Below are 19,458 nucleotides of genomic sequence, written 5' to 3' on the forward strand. Positions count from 1 at the left end.
GTGCGAAAATGCGCACACGACTCTGTTTGGCGGTGGACACACGAAGAGATTAGAAAGTTGTTCTCTTTCACTTTGCGCTATCCAACTCTTCATCAGTGAGTCATTTTCCCCTTCATCATCAGGCTGGCTAATTCCTTGAGGAGACGAGAGCATTAATACTCTACGCCGGTGTTTTTCAATCCTTTTCGAGCCAAGGCACATTTTTTTCATTGAAAAAAATCCCGCGACACACCACTCGCTGAAAATGTGAAAAAAAAGAAGCTTATTTTAACAATTAAAGTGTTATATCGTTATTATAAGCGTTTTTTGTACTTTGAAGAATAATGTTGCATCTCCGGTAAAAGTAAATCCAAATGAAAGACAGCTTTCGTTGTGTTGCCTCGCACCAGAAACTTCGCTTGTTTCGAAGCACGAGGCCATTAGCTAGCTGCTAGCTTGCTGCCGCTGCTACCTGTCAGTATGGGAGAGTACTACATGATTACTCTGCCAAGCGATAGACCGCACAGGCATACAATTTGGATAATTTCCCACGGCACACCTGAAAATATCTCGCGGCACACCGACAGTGCTTGAAAAACACTGCCTTACACATTCATTTTTACAGATTTATCAGCATCTAATCTCAGGGCTCGCAACAGACCACTAGCTCTACTTTTATGCTAAAGGGATTAGTTTTTTTGTTTTTTACTAATCTCTTCATTTCTTTTCTTTTTTTTTTGTCTCTTGATGTTGGCAAAAGGAGTGGCGCAACTAAGCCACACATACTTGCATTTTGGAAAAAGAAACAAAAACAAATCTGCTCAAGCAGATTATAGTTGTGACAAGATCGGGGTCTGTAGCACGTTCTGTTTTTGCTTATTTATGGAGTCGGCATCCCACCGGGGATCGGCTTGTGTTGATATTGTCTTGGTTTTGTTCAGCTATTTTGAACTCCTTTGCTAATTGGTAAAGCTTTCACTGGGCAGACAACAGGTGACACTCTTTCCCTCTCTTTCAGTCAAGAAAATAAAGGCCCTCTTTGATTTGAGCATCTCAGTCGTTGATGAATCACTCAGTTAACGCGCACGCAATTCTCCGCGCCGGTGTTTCGATCGGCATCGCGTAAAATTGATTGTTTTGGGGCACAACGTGTGATTTGACTGTTAACGTGTCACCGATGTACGCAAATGGGGACAAGGACAATTATTTCTATTGGCTGCGGGCATACGGGGCAGTTAGCCCACCAATTACAAGCAGGTGCCTCTGTCCTAGATCTTGAAGGATAATAGAGGCAGTAATTATTGTGTTCATTTTAATGGGGTTTTATTGACAAGCATCATTGCAGCCTTGCAAGCGCTTGTGAAAACAGCTTTGCAACTCAATTAGCTTTGACATTGCATTTGACTTCATCACGCCGCTAAAAAAAAAAGGAAACGGAGTTATGCTGCAATTATTCGGCTATTTAAAGCGCAGAACAATGCTTCATGATAAACTTAATACACGATGAATTAATTGGATTCACACTCTGTTTTGCTCGATGGAAAATTATCAGGAAAGGTCAGAGGAAGTTGTGAACTCTTTCTCGCCAGCTGGCTGAAAATGTAAATTTCAAGGTAAACTCATATGTTGAAAGCGAAACGTGACTTATTTACTGGAAGGACTTTCCTGTACCCTCATTGATTGGATGGGAGAATTCGCACGGCGCACGTGGTTCATAGTGAGGCAGAGTGAGGCATTTACGACGAGAAATAAACTTGCGAGTGAGGAATAGAAGCTTTGAAACTGTGAAGCGGCTGATTATTGCCATTTCCTCAACTCCTCCGCACGGCCTTCAAGTTACAAACCAGTATGACCTTTATATCGCTTCTGTGATGAAACAAGGGGAAAAAAAACCATTCGTAACTGTGATGTAGTAATATAAATATTTCCATAACAGGGCAGGACGGTGGACGGCTGCTCCGCCTCACGGTGCAGAGGTCCAGGGTTCGAATCCAGGCTTCAGCCTTCCTGTGTGGATTTTGCGTGTTCTCCCCGTGCCTGCGTGGCTTTTCTCCAGTTTCCTCCCACATTCCAAAAACATGCATGCTAGGTTAAGTGGACACGCTCAATTTTCCCGCGGTGTAAATGAGAAGGGTTGTTCATCTACGTGTGCCCTGCGAGCCTGTGCCCCTCCTGAGGAGAAGCGGCTCGGAGAACGGACGGATGGATTTCCATAACGTGACCCACTCGCCGCCCTTTATTCCACTGAGACTTTTAGGTCAAGTGAGTGAGGCCAGGGATGATGGCGGATGAAGCGTACCTGCACGTACTTCAGCCAGCATGTTGCACCTCCAGCGTACCATAGTACTCTTGTGTAGCTCTTTCAGTTTGATCATCTCTTTTGAAGCCAGAGTACGGGGCAGGTGCACTACGGCAGAACGCTGACTAATTGAGACGGCGCTGGCCGGTCACATGATTCAGTGAGCAGCACCCATCGTGCGCGCTCCCAGTCCAAGGACACTGACGTAATTGGCGGAAGCAGAACTTGAGCGATGACTGTGTCAATGTCACCTTAGGTTCTGCTTAGCTGTTAGCAATGTGTGCTGAGTGTCCCGGCCTGCCATCCTCGAGTGGAACGTCGGGCAGACGGCAGCTGAGTGAAGGACAGCGCCACTTTAAAAACCTGCTGCGGCTAACGATGTGAACGCAAAGGCTGCAAGAATGTGTGTGTGTGTGTGTGTGTTTGCATGCATGTGCAGAGGTATTGGATGCATGTCCAGTACATCCCTTGAGGGCAGGGGTGGGGGGTGGAGGGGGGGTTGTTTTGTCATTGTATACATTTAATTTAGCAATAAAGACACTGTCCATTAACTTCCTAATATGATTTTAATCTATCCCCCCCCATCCCCCACCCTGATAAGAAGGTAAAATCAAAATAGCAAACATAACGGCATGCAATTACAATAAATTGAATGTTGGTCTGTGATATACGTTTTAATAAATGACATTTTGGGGGAAAAAAAGCGGAGTGGAGGAATGGTTATGTAGCACTCCCTCGTGTACATCGGGTATGCCAAATGGCACGTACTCTCTTAGCGTGACCCTCGAGTCGGTGGACGCCGTGTGACTCGGGTCCAAATTGTAATGGTTCAAATCACAGACGGCCAAAGATGCAAATGCCGGACATGCTCAGCAGCTGCCGTGTGTGTGAGCTGCGTGTCATCGTCGGTCGGATAGACAGGCCGACGCTAAGTAGCACGCGTGCCCGGCCGCGCTGTTAGCGCTCCCTGGAGTCCGGCCGATCGGATTTAGCTATTCTGCACCAGCTGGGGCCAACTGATGGGGCAATAATGAAAGGCCAGATGACCACCCAAGAAACGAACCTCGGACCCGGTGCTCGACCGTTGAAAGTCATGTTGTTGACTATGTTAGCGCCAGGACTGGAACGGCCGCGTCATCCTCTCAGGAAAAATGTTTGTGAGTTGGTGGCGTTTTCACGTTTATTCACTCTGGGACTTTCGAAATAAATCAATATATAGTGGATACATTTGGCTTCTTTACGCTCAGTATAAAGAAAACATCTGCTTTGGTAAATGTTTCCATTTTGAAAACAAACAAACCCCCCCCCCCCAAAATAAAGATTCTCAAGGAGTTTGCGTATTTAGAAGCAAGGCGGACATCAGCAAGCATGTGTGAGGATGAGATGGGCATACTAAATACACTTAAGTGTCGTGAAAAGCCCTACAGGCCCTGTCAAAGGCCCGTTGCAGCGGGCTGAGTTGGACTCACGACAGTGGCTCGGCTGGCAATATGTGCAAACGACCGATCCACAATCTGCATTCAACGGAGCATTTACTTCGTCAAAAACAACGGTGAGAGAAATCGTGACTTCAACGGCCACCAATATCAAATCGGGGATGTTCATCTGGCCGGTTTGTGGGATACCCCGACTTCTCTCCTTGACAAATTTTTAACATTGCATTGCCGTATGCAGTTGCCAGGATACCACTCCTCTAAGGCCGAGTCTTAATTGTTTTGACTGAGTTACAAGCTGTTTAATAAAGGCACCTTGTACAGTGTTGTGATGCAAGTCATGCACAAGCTTAGCCAACCAATTTGACTGGGAGGGGTGGGGGGGGGGGGGGGCTGGCTTTGCAAATGCTGCCAGATTAATCTCTTGAATCCAAACAGTTGCACAAACGGTTAAGAGGTTGTTTGGGTTCCGGCACGTCACGTGAGGACATGAGTATGATAAACACATTTCGAATAATATCCGAACAGTCTCGTCCAGCTCTGTTTTTCTCAAGTTGCCAGAAGTAGATGCTGTGCAGTGCCTTTGTATTGTCAGTCGAGCATCTCGGATCCACTATGCACGGAATACGCTGAGTACCGTCTGTGGGTGACTTCTCACATATGAGTGAGAAGAAATCCATAGAAGTGGTGGTGGTTAGTGTGATATTGATTTATGAAATCATGGACCGTCAGTTTGGTAAACATTATACTGTGCTCCCAAATATTGATGCGACCACTGCCCACCAACTATTTGAATGTTTATTATTGATGATGATGATGATGATGATTATGTTGATCACATGATAATGTCCACTTTCTCGATCAATCGGGTTTTTTTCGGGGGGTGGGGGTGGGGGTATTGTTGTTTCATGATGTCAAAGAACACCAGAATGAAGGTGCAGCTGCAGACAACTGAAGTCTGATTCCCAGGCGGCTTCTCAAGATCCAGCCACTGCTGTGCCCGAACCTGGATAAAGAATGGAAGTGAGATTTGGTCCCAGACACTTCGGAATTGGCAGCCTAGCTAATGGCTAGAAGGACTCAATACAGAATCGCTGCATGGATTTGAAATAAATAAATGAGTACTATATTTTTGATTGGCCAGTAAATATCGCTTCCAGTCAAGTTGAATTAGTCATCGGTTAAGCATTGGGATGCAAGCGTGCGTGCTGCGTGCAAATCAACGGGTTGCCCGGCCTAAAGGAAATGGTAAAACGTGCACGTTATTTAGAATGCAATTCAGATTGGAGCGATACCCACACAAACGTGAACTCGCATCTGGTGAGGTGAGGGGCTGTCGTTGAGATGCGGCAACAGGAAACCACTTCGCATGTGACGCGATAGCCTTACCAAGTCAGGCTTCCTCGTCACGCAGGTAGATTTGCCGACGTGTTCTCCTGTGCCCTGGGAGGCGGCTCATCGTGCAGCTCATTTCAAAATTGTTTTGAATGCCTTCATCTTGAGGCTGAGAGGACCCTGAACACCCCTCGAAAAGTATGGCCTGTCATACAAAGTATTTAATCTATAATGTTTTATTTTTATATACATTTACTTGACTTGATGAAATGACTGGCTAGCAAAACAAATTATAAATCTTTACATTAAAACATCATAATTTTGTTATGAAAATGAAGTAGTTTCCACACATGTACTATATACATATATTCAGTATATATATATATATATATATATATAGAGAGAGAGAGAGAGAGAGAGAGAGAGAGAGAGAGATGGGTGAGATGAGAATTTATATACAGTATATATTTATATATATATATATACTGTATACCTGTATATATACAGTATATATATATATATATATATATATATATATATATATATATATATATATATATATATAATATATAAATACATTTTGCCAACACCTTTCTGACTGATCACAACTCAATGAGAACCCAGGCTTGTAGCTTTCAGGTTTTACTGACAGAACCAAAAATGTGTGAGAATCAGAATCAGAATCAATTTTATTGGCCAAGTATGTAAAACCCCCAAATTCCTTACTTTCCCAGTTACAACCTGTCCAGAGGAACATAAATAAAACAATGCCCAACAGGGGGAGACAGAACACGAAGTGTTAAGTAAGAGAAAAAAAGTGCCCCGAAATATTAGGATGACAGCTGATGGACTTCATTTTGCAGTCCAAACCAGAACTGGTGTGAACAGGACCTTTAGATCAAATGAAAAAAAAAAAAAAAAAAAAAAGAAATTACATGCTAGAGCCCCCTGCCCCCTCACGTAAAAGCAGCACCCGTCATCATTTTGTGCTTTGGGTATCTAACAACTGCACGTATTACTTGTTCGCAGACTGTAGATGCTCACTACTTAGGAGGCAGGCGCAACCGCCATTTCATCAAATGGATTTCAGCCACAGCAGGTGGACTGGATTGCAAAGAGTCGCTAAGGAAAAGAGTGAGGTTGGCTGTGTTTGTGAACGATAAGTGGTATGACTCCAGGCACATCCCCGTCAAAGAAAAGCTTTGCCGCAGGGACGTTGAGCTTCTGGCTGTAAGCGGCTGTCCTATCTGCCACAAAACTATTCAAATGTTGACCCTCGTATGTTCTCCCCTCTGCAAATGGCAAAGCAGCCTGCGATGTTCGAAACGTATCCCCTTTAGCGGGCTGCAAACACAGAGATGCAAACGCTCTTCCTCATCTCTGGGGACTGAAATCATATTTCTCTCTTATCTGCTCTTCCCACCTTCACGCGGAACGTAAGCCGCCGCAATAACAAAATGACTTTGTATATGCCAACATAGAGGTTGCATACAGCTCAGTCCCCATTTGTCAAACTTTGAACTGGATCTTGGACTGGCTCACTGACTGTCCGCAGCTGTCAGGAGCAGTGTTTCAGATCTGGTCCTCTAGAGTCTGGGAGATATTGCGCTTGTACTTTGGAGACTCTCCGTGGCCTTGTCAAGGTGGATGAGGAGTGCAGAGAACAAATTTGGGACTTCTTCATCAATGCGGGATGATTAAGGAGAAGGCACAGACACACACACACACACACACACACACACACACACACACACACACACTCAACACATCCATTGAGAGAGCGGACTCTGACAGGTACCTGGGTGTTCGCCTCAACAATAAACTGGACATGCTGAAAAAAAGAGGAGACTTTTCTGACGCCATCGTGGCATCCATCACAACATCCATGCATCCATTTTTTGATCCGCTTCTCCTCACGAGGGTCGCAGGCACGCCGGAACCTACCCCAGCTGTCCTCGGGCAGAAGGCGGGGGGACAGCCTGAGCTGGCTCCAGTGGCGGTTCTGGGGGGGGGGGGGGGGGGGGGGGGCAACGGGGGCCAGTGCCCCTGTAGCACCGATTCTGGCCACCCCTGTGACCCCCCCCCGAGCGTAGATTACGCAGTCGTGCCGAGTCGCCGACGCGAAAGGTGGAACCAAAGTGCGTGATTTAACATTCTAGTCGGACCCTTTAGTGCGCTGCGCCACTTAAAAATGAGCGGGAAAATGAGAAGCAGTCCGCAGAGAAGGAAATTACCACGACACGAGTGCTATTTGCGTGTGTGTGTGTGTGTGCGCGTGTGTGTGTGCGTGTTTGTGTGTGCATGTGTGTGTAACTTTTTTAGTCTCCCTTTTTATTTTAATTTTTATTTAACAGGATCAATATATAAGACATTGCCTTTTAAAATTTGGATAATTATATGTATGTAAAACATCTAGCTTGAGTGTATTTGCAATTTTTGTCCCCGGCAGGCTGGTACCATATCATCCCCTGGCTTGAATATTCTCAACAGATGGACACGGCGTATTGTTACGCTTGCAGACATTTTAGCCCTCCTAATACAGTTTTTTTCTCATCACTGTAATGTTATGACTACAATTTCAAAGTCTGAAGAAATAAAAAGTCAAATAAGATTTCGAATCTGTCTTTTTAGCCCTGGGTTGAATGTGCCCCCCCCCCCCCATCAAAACCCCTGGCCCCAGCCCGGCCCGCTCAGTGAAATTGATCCAGAACCGCCACTGGCTGGCTGCCAGCCAATCGCAGGGTGCACATGGATGGACCACCATTCGCACCTCAATGTGATCTTTTTTTTCTCCATTCAAATGATAAAACGATTTACTTATTACAAGGCCTCGACTGAATAAGTCATGCATGTGCTGCATGTATTTCATCAGCCCAATTTAGTAAGCCCCGCCCCAGCCTCAAATAACTCACAAACACACTCTTCTTCGGGGCTTCACAAACTGGCAAGTATACCATATGATACCTTTTTGCTCCTTTACGGTAAAGTTTTCTGTACCCTGCACCGTCAATTATTTTTCGGCAAGTGATGGCCACCGTCCACGCACATTCCTGGGACAAATGCTGTTTCCAGCACGTCCCTGGATTTTCCTGGGTGCGAATGTAAAATTCTGGGGGGGGTTTTCTCTCAAGTAGCAGTTACAACAGAATTCCCTTTGGTCTGGCTTTTCTTTCAATAATACATAGAAATGATTATGAGAAAGTCCAAGACATTTATCGTCTTTGCATGTTGACTTGCAACTCTGCAAGACAATTGCAGCATTTAGAACAACCCCGGGGAGAAGGCTTGTATGCTTATTATTTAAGCATGTGACTCATCCTAGTGGGAGAATAGGTGAGGATAGAATAATGGGGAAAAAAACAATGCCTCTCCTTTCAGTCTTCCTCATTTTCAAAGGACACAAGCTGTGACTACTCAATGCAACACACAGCGAGAAGAACAATTTGTTAAAAGCTAATATAAGCAATTTAATAAAAACCAAATGCTCTCTGTGTACTTCAATGGGTCCAGGTACTCCGACTTCCTCCCAGATGTACAGGATGTTAGCTTCATTCAAAGAAAACTGGAGAGTAAAGAGGCGGCACGGTGGTTGACCGGTGAGCACGTTTGCCTCACAGTGCAGAGGTGCAGGGTTCGGTTCCGGCTCCGGGCTTCCTGTGTGAAGTTTGCATGTTCTCCCCGTGCCTGCGTGGGTTTTCTCCGGGTACTCTGGTTTCCTCCCTCGTTCCAAAAACATACATGGCAGGTGAATTGAACACTCCAAATTGTCACTCGGTGTGAGTGTGAGCGCGAATGGTTGTTTGTGTGCCCTGCGATTGGCTAGCATGTACCCCGCCTACTGCCCGGAAAACAGCCCGCCACCCTTGTGAGCATAAGCGGATTAGAAAATGGATGGCTGGATGGATAGTAAAGGGTATTCAGAATTGGTTGAGAGAGTGTATGACCCCAAAATGATCCACTTGCGTGATAAAAATTTCTGTACAGTGACAACTGTGCTCTTAATTTAAAAAAAAAAAAAGGAAAAAAAAGCCAATCTGGATCTACTTCCAGAACCAATGCTACAGTAGTGCATGCTAGTATTTGCTCAAGCGCCCCTAATAAGGGTCTACAGTATAAAGACTTGTGTTCCTGACAGTTACTTAGCAACGGAAAGCGCGCATTATAACGAAACATCTCCACATTTTAACACCCCTGCCACACGAACTTGCTCATGCATCACCTTTGTAGCTTTGCTTCCTCACGTTACCAGTAAAAGAGAATCCATCCCATTTTTTATTATTATTTTTTTTTTGTTCAAGGTAAATGCGAATGCTGCAGTGAGCACTGCACCAATATGGTCAATGAGAACAAAGCCTGCCTGCGTGCCCTTTTACTCGTCAGCGCTTCTTGTCTTTCTCAATAGTGCCACCTACAACCAACGAGCACTTTTTATTCAAGGGAACATTTGCAAAGGTCTTCCCGAACCTCCTGATGGAAGACAAAACTCTGCCATTCGTCGCAACACCCTTTGTTATCCTTCTTATTTGTCCTCAAATACTCAGGTAAGCCTGTAAGTGAACCAAAATCAAACCTTCGCCTTTTGACAGCTCCTCTGTGCAAAATGTGCCATTTTGTAAGGACGTTTCATGACTGAGATCATCCTGACTTGACACATCAAATGGTTTGTTTCAGTGTTTCTTTCTAATTTTACCCTGGGATAAAAAAGTTACACAAACTATTTGGGAACGAGGAAGCCTTAAAAAAAAATAAAGACATAGAATGCACATGGTCGGGGGGGACACGATCTGTCACATCTTGAGCAAGGCAAGCAGATCAACCAGTAGAACAAAAAACTGTGAATCGGTTGGTCGGCACAAAGGAATTTGATGATCGCTCTGATAGTTGAAGTTGTCCCACTCACTCTTGTACTGATTTTTTTACAATATTTATTTATTTAAAAAAAAAAACATATCTGTTTACAATTCCCGACTATGTTCAAAACATCGGTGCTTACCGCACCATCGGAGACAACTCACCACTCCAGTATTTCTTTTATTGACAGTTGGCAAGCATCACATTTGATCATTTTCAAACACTAAAAGCACCTTTCAAAGTCCCATTCCACCCACTGCCAATCTTCTTTCTTTAACGGTGCTTCTTGTTTTATCCCAGCGCTTCTTTTATCCCTATATTCTTGTTAGCTGTTTGTGTTTTGAACATCTTTGAATCCTGTGCCACATGTAAGCAAAACCGAGCATACACACACACACAAAAGCCTCAATATGTATTTATTAAATTCAAAGGAAGAACAAACTGAATGCATCAATCTGAAGGGCAAGGGCAAGCAAAGAATGCGAGACGACTAATTTCTGTATTCCTCTTACAGTAAATGAGGGCACGGTGGGGCAACTTTCGGGACCTATCTTTGCAACCAAGCAACAGAGCACCATACTGTGTATCCATCCATTTCTTAATCCTCACGAGGATCGCAGGCGTGCTGGAGCCTATCCGAGCTGACTTTGGACATTAAGCGGGGTACACACCTGACCTGGTTGCGAGCCAATCGCAGGGCACGCATCGACTAAAAAACAAAACCAAAAAAAAACCTAACTAAAAAAAAAAAAACATTCACGCCCACAATCACACCCAGGGACAATTTAGAGTGTTCAATCAGTCTGCCATGCATGTTTTTGGCATGCGAGAGGAAACCGGATGACCCAAAGAAAACCCACACATGCACACGGAGAACATGCAAACTCCACACAGGAAGGCCTGAGCCCGGAATTGAACCCAAGAGCTACGCATTGTGAGGCGGACATGCTAACCAGTCCCACCGTGCCGCCCCATCCTGTCGATGTAAAATGCTATTTCAACTTGGTAGCTGACCGTAGACAATATGAAATATCCAAAGCCTGACAGATTTTGTCCCTTACAATCATTGCAGATACGCCCCTACCCAATGTGGTGAATAATGACACAAGTAGGCTACTTAAATTGGGAGTAAACGTGAACAATGGACTCAAGTGAAACAATGGTGTGGTGAATTTACTCAATTATATTTCATCAAATGGGTGCACAAAATGATATCCAGTTGACTTTAAAAATGCATGTGAGTGCGGGTGATTTTACTTTGTGCAACCACTTGATGAAGTAAAGTTGAGTAAATTCAACTGCAACTTTTTATCAGTGTGGATTGGAGCACCAACACGGGTGCTGTTTACAGGAAATTACTGAGCGGACTGTATTTCCTGAAGAAGCTGAGATCCTTCAGTGTGTGTGTGGCAAGATGTCGGACTTGTAAGTGTCACCTACTTTACAGCTGTCTGCTGGGGGAGCAGCAAAACGGATCAATAAACTCATCAAGAAGGCTGGTGACATCACTGGACTAAAGATGGAGACGGTTGAGCGAGTGAGTGACCGGAGATGACCGAGCAAACTTCTCCCCATCTTGGACAATCAATCACACGGGCTCCACGACACTCTACAGCACCTAAGGAACTCTTTCTGAAATGGACTTTTCCGCCTTTGCTGCCAGAATAAATGATTCAGATAACCTTTAAGATCGTTCTGCATTTACTTATATAACATTACTCCTAGACACCACGCAACGCCGTATTGAACATTTTTCACATGTTCAATAAATATTGGAAAAGCGAACACAAATACAATACATATTCACCGTTACTTTGCATGCTACTTTGGATATTAGGACAATTTAATTCATCAACACATACCTTCACTGCCAATGCAATACTTTCCTTTGGCACTTGTTGTATGGCTACTGCTGTGGCATATTGAACTATATTTATACTTTACTAATTACTTGCCATGGTCCACCAAGAAGCAACTTAAAGTCTCTGTCTCCTTTTCTTCCTGCTTACATTAGATTTAAATTTTCCTCTATGTATCTCTCTATCTTTCTAGCTAGCTAGCTAGCTAGCTAACTCGTTGTCCATCTATCTATCATATTGTACAAAGGCAATTTATTTGGTATTATGTGTCGTAGCATGAATCGTTGCTTCAGATTTTCATGTCAGCGTTTCCATTTAAAAGTAAATATTAGTTCATAGTTGGAATATAATGATATTGAATTCACAATTTTGTGGCACCGCCTCAAGGCTAAGCTACCCATCGCATTTGTTGCAATGCTGCTTTCCAACCTTCCAACCACAGCACCAATCCAAACACAAATAATTAAAGAATGAACTGTTTTCACTTTACTCCCAAATTGACCCCGTCAGTGTCAAACCTGGGCTTGTTTATTTGAGCAGAAAGCTGATATACCCAGTGGAGGTCATGTTGCGTGAAAGACAATGTGGGTACACAAGCTTGTTGAGTCTTCTGCCACCTCAAGGAATTGTTCTGGTTTTCACTATCACTGGCAAGATGGGGGAAAAAAAAGATGTAATTCGCTAATCTTCAGGCAGTCGGTGAAATTGGATAGATTGGGTTTCTCACGCCACACTAGGGTGCCACAACGGCAAATCACTGGCCTGTTCAAATCTATTCATCACCGACGACCCCCCGTCCCCTCCTCACAATCTAAATTGGTAGAGAGCAGTCAAATATTTGAATTGTAACTTTCAAGGAATAGCTGTTTACGACATATTTGGGATCACACACACACACACACAAAAGATGCGCACAGATTAATCACCACTAGATGGTGTTAATGTTTTCCCTCCTGTATTGGAATTCTATAACCATCTAAGATGTTGAGTGAGTGCAAAAGATTTATTGCCAGTCGAAGAAATCCCAGCTCCTTTTGCTGTCAGAGCAACAAGCTCTCTTTATAGCTGCAGAACGGACAAAAGCTGTGTTTGTTGACATACGCGGTAATGAGGCAAGTGGCAGCAGTGTTGTGTGACGTTGTGAATAGGTGCCGGAAAATGAATGAATGAATGAATGAATGAATACATAAAGGAGTCTTTTGGTTAGCTCCAATGGAGTATAAATCCCTGAATTTGTGTCTACCAAAACAGTGACTTTACAGGCGCCTGCACTACCTTATCCGTGGACAGCCAAATATTAGTGGATATGCTGCCAGATTAAGATTGACAGTCGTCGTTTTTTGTTCCCCCCCCCCCCCCCCCCCCCATGCGACGATTGCCTCTGTGGGTATGTCGACAAACGACAAGTAGATAATGGGAATGGTGCATTTACATATCCCTTGAAATAACTAACTGCAGCGCGACTGCTTCAACATTAATAATGACGATACCGATGATAGGATTGGAATGAAAAATATATTTCTGGACCCAAAATGGACTAAAGGAAGCATGGATGTTGTTTGTCATGTGAAAAACATTGTAACACCACCCTGCACATCACATAGAAATCGCTGTTGTGCACACCTCAACTCTGAGAGCCTACAGACATGATTGCAGCTGTGATGGATTTGATTTCCATCCCCAATGGTTCTGATTCACCACGGAGAGAAGGCATGGCGCCATTCTTGTGGGAGGGGAAGGGTTGCAGTCTCTGTTTTGCTTTCAGCTGCTTTGATATCACCTGGAGGCATTGTGTGTGTTGGGGAGGGGTGGGGAGGGGGGTCTGAAATTTCAAACAGAAGAGTGAAGCAAAAAAAAAAAAGGAAAAAAAAAGACATTTCATTTGCCTCCTCTCTGAAACACCATCCTTTGCTTAATGGATGATACTGATCAATGTGCGGGATACTCTTTATTTATGGCAATTTCTAATGGCCATCATCACAGATGTCATGAATTCATCAAAATACAGATACTTTTCATTTGTGTGACTTTCTGATTTTTTGTCTTGCTTGATTTCAAGCCACACGTCCTGCAAGTTCTGATCAGTTTACCAGGTTACTGTTTGCATCAGTAAATTTTGTCTTGCGTTCTCCGCTGTAGGATGTCAAGGCAGGATGGCAACAGCGTTGCCGTTCCGTAAATAAGTATGACATCTCGGCGATGCGTGTAACAACGTGGAACTCGCCCAAAAATGACACAAAAAGATGAATGCCACTCAGGAGGAAACGAAAACAGGATCAAACTTAATTCCTCTCACTGTCACCATCTGTAATAGTTTATTGTTTTTTTAAAAAAAGGAACTTGTTGATTTCAGACTATGCCACGGAAAATGAAAGTCATGCCACACTCAACATCAAGTCTGGGCCCCACCCTGAGTGTGTCCTACAATCAAGCTGTACTGCGCAAGGTACGCTCAATCACACATTGTACATCGGTGATTCCTGTCCAAAATCATGTCAGATATGAAAATAAAGTGATTTGGTTGATACAGTGAACTAGTTGATTTGTCGCAGCTACTATTACGGTGCGTGTGTGTGTTCCGTGTGTGTCTGTTTGATTAGTCAACACTCAGTATTGTGAAGGCCTTTGGGCAAATTGCATTCTGAAATATGATTGGACCAAAAAATAAAAATCTTCAAACGACTGCATGCGGCGCAGCCAAAACACACACAATGACGTGAGGACAATCGACCGTTGAAATAAACTCCTCCCATTTCATGTCCAGCAAGTTGCAACTGTCGGTCCCGATTTCTGATCGAAGCCTCGTAGGTCCGGACAGATGGCGCTGTTCTAAACTGGTTTTCCTTTTCTGTTGCCTCACTGTTTCAGATCACAATGAAAAAGAGCAGCTATGCTACGCACCGTTAACCGCGTCTGCATAAAAGTGTCGGCATGTTAGCCGACAAGTACTCCACTTGGAAGGTGAGAAGAACCATACAACAGGATGTCTTGCTCTGTTTTTGCAAACGCTCGGCGGAATAAAACCGACAGGTCGACCACAGCACCCGGACGCAAATTGCAGTTCATCCGACCCACTCGGACCCGTTTGAGTTTTTTGCTCCTTGCGAGAGAAGGAGGTTGTGCGCATTCAAAAGAAGGAGGGAGAAGAAAAAAAACAACAACTCACAAAGCTTGCACAGCACTGAAGATAAAGATTGAAAATGGCAGAACTCGCGTTGTTTGTGAGTAATGAAACAGATGGCTTTGTTGATGAATGTGGGTGAATCCACCTGTCAAAGTTGAATATAATCAGATGATTCCCCCCCCCCCCCCCCCGCACGATGTGATTAAGTTGGTGGGCATATTTTGTGTAAACAGAGTCAGTGATTGAATTTCCCAGCTTTTATGTTGTTTTATGAAGACACTATTATATTTAAGTCATTTTGTGGGGCAATGTTTGAATTTAGATGTTTCATATTTTATGTTTTTGCCTTTGATGTTGACGCGCTATTTAAAAAAATCGAATTAATTTTGGAGATGCCCACCAATTACTGACTACTTGATTAGTATTCTGACTGAGTACCTACTGACTCCTAATCAAGTAATTCTTTGGAGGACTACACTGAAAAAAATGGCGCTTTGGTGTATAATCACCTGGATATACGTTTTTTTTTTTTCTTCCTTGGGGGAGTTATTAATCGAGGGGCCACTCAGACCATGCAGGCCGCCAGTTGCCCAGAGATTTATTTTCCTTAATTCCGCCACACGTTGGGAAGTGGAAACACAACATATTTACACGGGTGCTGCTGTCATAGTCATTACTAAAGACTTATTTCCGGCTAAAATAGCAATAACGAGTCCCGAAGGTCATGACAATGATTTTTAAATGATTTTAGGTAGTGCACACGTGCACCAGATCCACAGGGAGCAAGCTGCCATAAAAATAATGCAATTGGATTCATATCTTATTTCTGATGGTGACCAAATATAGATGCGGGCTAATTCAGACGGGGGGCTGGCATTGTAAAACATGGGTAGTGAGAACCTAAATGAATTCCTCCCGCAAGCGATTTACATAACCTCAATCCGCCTTTAAATTCGTGTTAGTCTGAGTGGGAAAAATAGAGATTACGACCCTTTTCTAGGAGAATTGGTCAGAGTCTTTCTAGCTACCTGAGATTCAGGAACTTCTGCAGTCAGCGAGATCTGATGGATGTGCAAGGCAATTGACCGGCGCACTGAAAAAGATGGTGTGTTGAATTTACTCAATTTTATTTCGTCAAGCGGTTGCACGAAATAAAATCACCTGGCTCAGGTACTTGTGCATCATTTGATAGCGCCAACCGGGGTGAATGAGCGAGAAAAGGTGCTCGAGTGAATCCGAGAGAATTTTGCCTCCCTTTTTTAAGTTCTTGCGGTGTGCAGTTCTTCAAGAACGGGTGGGTGGATATCAATGATTCTTTCTCCGGTAATTCCAGTGTTTTGGACAACAATGGTGGTTAATAAATGCAAGTTCACCGAGAAAACATTTGCTCGGTCTAGAAAAGGCAGTGCTCGGGCACCTCGAGCGGGTGTGCAAGCGCAGTCGCGGAGGACGGGAGAGGTTGATTTGAGATCCGCCTGTCGCCATGACATCCAGACTGACCCGAGTGAGTGCTGGCCAGATGTGGATGGTTTGATCGAGCGGAGCGCTGTCAGACCACCCACTTGGGCTGACATAAGCTGTGAGGCCTAAGCGTATTAGAAGGCGGGGGGTCCACTGGGACCATGGAGACACTTCAGAGTAATAAACTCATCAGGGGAGAGACGGATACACCTGTTCGCTAGGGGGTGACTGAGACGGAGGCTACAAAGTATGATGGGCTCAAGAAATAGGCAGGGGGCCGGTGGGTATATGAAAAGTATGACGAGAATAGAAATGAGGAAACGACGATCTTCCACCACATATCGAAAGAGCTCAAGTCAAATATAGACACTTTACTAGGTCACCTATATAAATTGCTTGATCATTTTCCACAATCCTCGAACTCTTTTCTTTCTGAATCTCCATTAATAATGCAGTGGCCTATATCATTTAATTGTATGGGTCTATTTCCATGCAAATTGGTTCATGTTCTTATTTTTATGCTAAATGCACAAATCACAGAAAGTAAGTCGACGCAGATGCATGACGGGACTGACATGAGTGGGGAAATATTATAGTGAAGTCATCAGTTTGGAAATAAGTAGTTGCCGAACACAAGCGCCGTTTTCAGAACATAAGCCGAAATAGTTTTGGTTGAATTTACTCAAATTTATTTCGTCAATTGGTTGCGCGAAATTCAATCGTCCGGATCCAAAAGTTGCCCTCTCGAGGGCATACCTTTCGAAACCTCCACACAAGCAACGGTACGGAACTGCCTGGTGTCAAAACAGCTTCATCTTTGAAGCGAACGCCCGGTCATGCGTGATTGGACTGACATCAGTGGGAAGATCATAGTGAGGTAATCGCATTGGAAATACGTGTAGTTGACGAACACAAGAAAAGGTTTTTGGGGCTGAATTTGCTCAATTTTATTCCATCGAGTGGTTGCTTAAAATATAATCGTCTGGATCCAGAAGTTGCCCATTTTTGAGAACATACTTTTCGCAACCACCAAACAAGTCACTTCTCTTGTCAAGCTGACGCCAAGTCACGGACGTCAACCAGATTGCACGTTTAGGCACACGTTTGGTCATTGTTTGCTAGCTTCTTCTCCTTACTTTCTCTTTACTTCAACTTCCAAACCAAAGCAGTTGAGGTAAAGGTCGACTCTGAGCGGCTCCTGTCGCGCACATTTCATCCGCGTCTGATGGCATAAATATGCTCACAGCTGGTCGCCGTTATAACAAATATATCATATAAATCCAGCCCGACGCATATTGCCCTTTAGAAAGTCATCAACCGGGTGTGTGGGGAGAGATATTTCTCAAAATTATTCACGTAAACATATCCACGATATTTAAATTTTTTCAGATCTGCAAATATGTGATTTTCACGCTTTTCAGATGCATAAACACATTCGTGATTTGCTTTTTTTTTTGTGCATGTGCATTTATCACGATTTGCTGTTTGCAAATATTCATTTCTGCATTTGAGTTGTTGAATGTGCATTTGTGGATTTTTTGGACCCAAATGACAGGCAGTTTTCACCTGAAAAGTGTCACCAAAAGAATTTTGGAAATTGCCATTGGCCAACTTTTAAGAGGAGAAAATACAAACTGGGTCAGAGATTTCCTTTCATCAACTTTGTTTTTTTTTTTTAAACCCTTGCAGAATCCTTACATTTTTCATGTACAGCCATAACAATAAATGTCTTTTTGTTCGGGACTGTCTTACAATAGACATCATTCCCCAATCTCAGGTTACTATCTCTGACAGGCAGTAATTGACCCCCACCTTTTAATGTCAGACTTTTCTTCCTATTTTTCAATAAAGATGAAAAGTATTTATCCGGAACGCACATGCACATTCACAGCCACATCAATGCCTCGGCATAACATAAAGTTAGCATAAAATGCGCCCCTCCCCCACAGAATTGTCCTTCATTGCATTGTCTCATTACATTGGCATGCAGTAGAATGTCCTTCTCTATTTGTATAAAAAGAGACCAAGAAAAAGAGCCGGACAGGCATCGAGCAGCAAAAAATAGGACACACACACACCAACGATCAATTGTTCCTGCATGAGCAGGATATTAATGTTCAAGCAGAATTGAGGATTGAAAATGCAAGACTGTTTTACCTCATCCTACTTCCTAATTTTTAGTTGAACTTTTCCATCCACGTGGACACGATAAAATACATCATGCATGTGTGGAAATGTTATTCTTGAGGTTGAAATTGCAATGAACCTGGGAGGCATGTAGCTCAAACAAACTGACTCGTCTTCCAAGCTCTATTTATATTCTGCATGCAACTACTTTCGTCCCGTTCCCTGTGAACAGTGCAACACAAAAAAAAAAAAACTGACTTAGAGTCATGAAGGGCGCACAAAATATTGACACCTCAAGATTTTATGGCCGCTCCACAACACAAATTATTTGGTGCCATATTTCGCATGGGTCTCATTTTGATTTTGATTTTTTTAAATTCACGTTCACTTTTATCATTAGACATGCTTTCGCAAGACTATTTCAAACACCCTCTTTGGGATGTTTGTCTTGGGAGTCTAAAAATGTCGTGGCAAGACAGACGGAGAGCAAGTGAAGAAGTGGGGAAAGTTATTGTTTTATTCATGCTTGCTCTGCCAGTACTTCACACATCCAAATTATAAGTGTTTTCTCTTTGCTTCTGTAAATGTCAAATACAGTATGCGGTGTCAGCCTGCCATGAGACAACATCCAAACTGTTATACAACAACTCGCTTGTGATGACACCATGAAGTGCACCTGCTTAAAATACCCTTTGCGCCAAGCGTTTTTCATAAACACCAGCGGTATGCACTCAAAATATCTCTCAGAACGCGGAACGCTGTAAAGAGAGAAACAGATTCGGATTTTAACGAGGAAAAAAAAAATATGTGAGAGGGAAGAAGTGAGCGCATGTCAAACAGGTGACATTTTGCTGCTGAAGAAAAAAAATCCCAATGGAAATGTCAGCCGTGTTATGTTTTCGTCTGAGATGGTGGATAAATGAAAAGCTCACAGACAGACGAGGCATTGACCATCTCGATGGTTGCATTTCTCGATGGAACAAACAAACA

Source organism: Hippocampus guttulatus, chromosome 3 (genome assembly GCF_054856545.1).
Source record: "Hippocampus guttulatus isolate MCC_2025c chromosome 3, RoL_Hgut_1.0, whole genome shotgun sequence".
Classification (NCBI taxonomy): Eukaryota; Metazoa; Chordata; class Actinopteri; order Syngnathiformes; family Syngnathidae; genus Hippocampus; species Hippocampus guttulatus.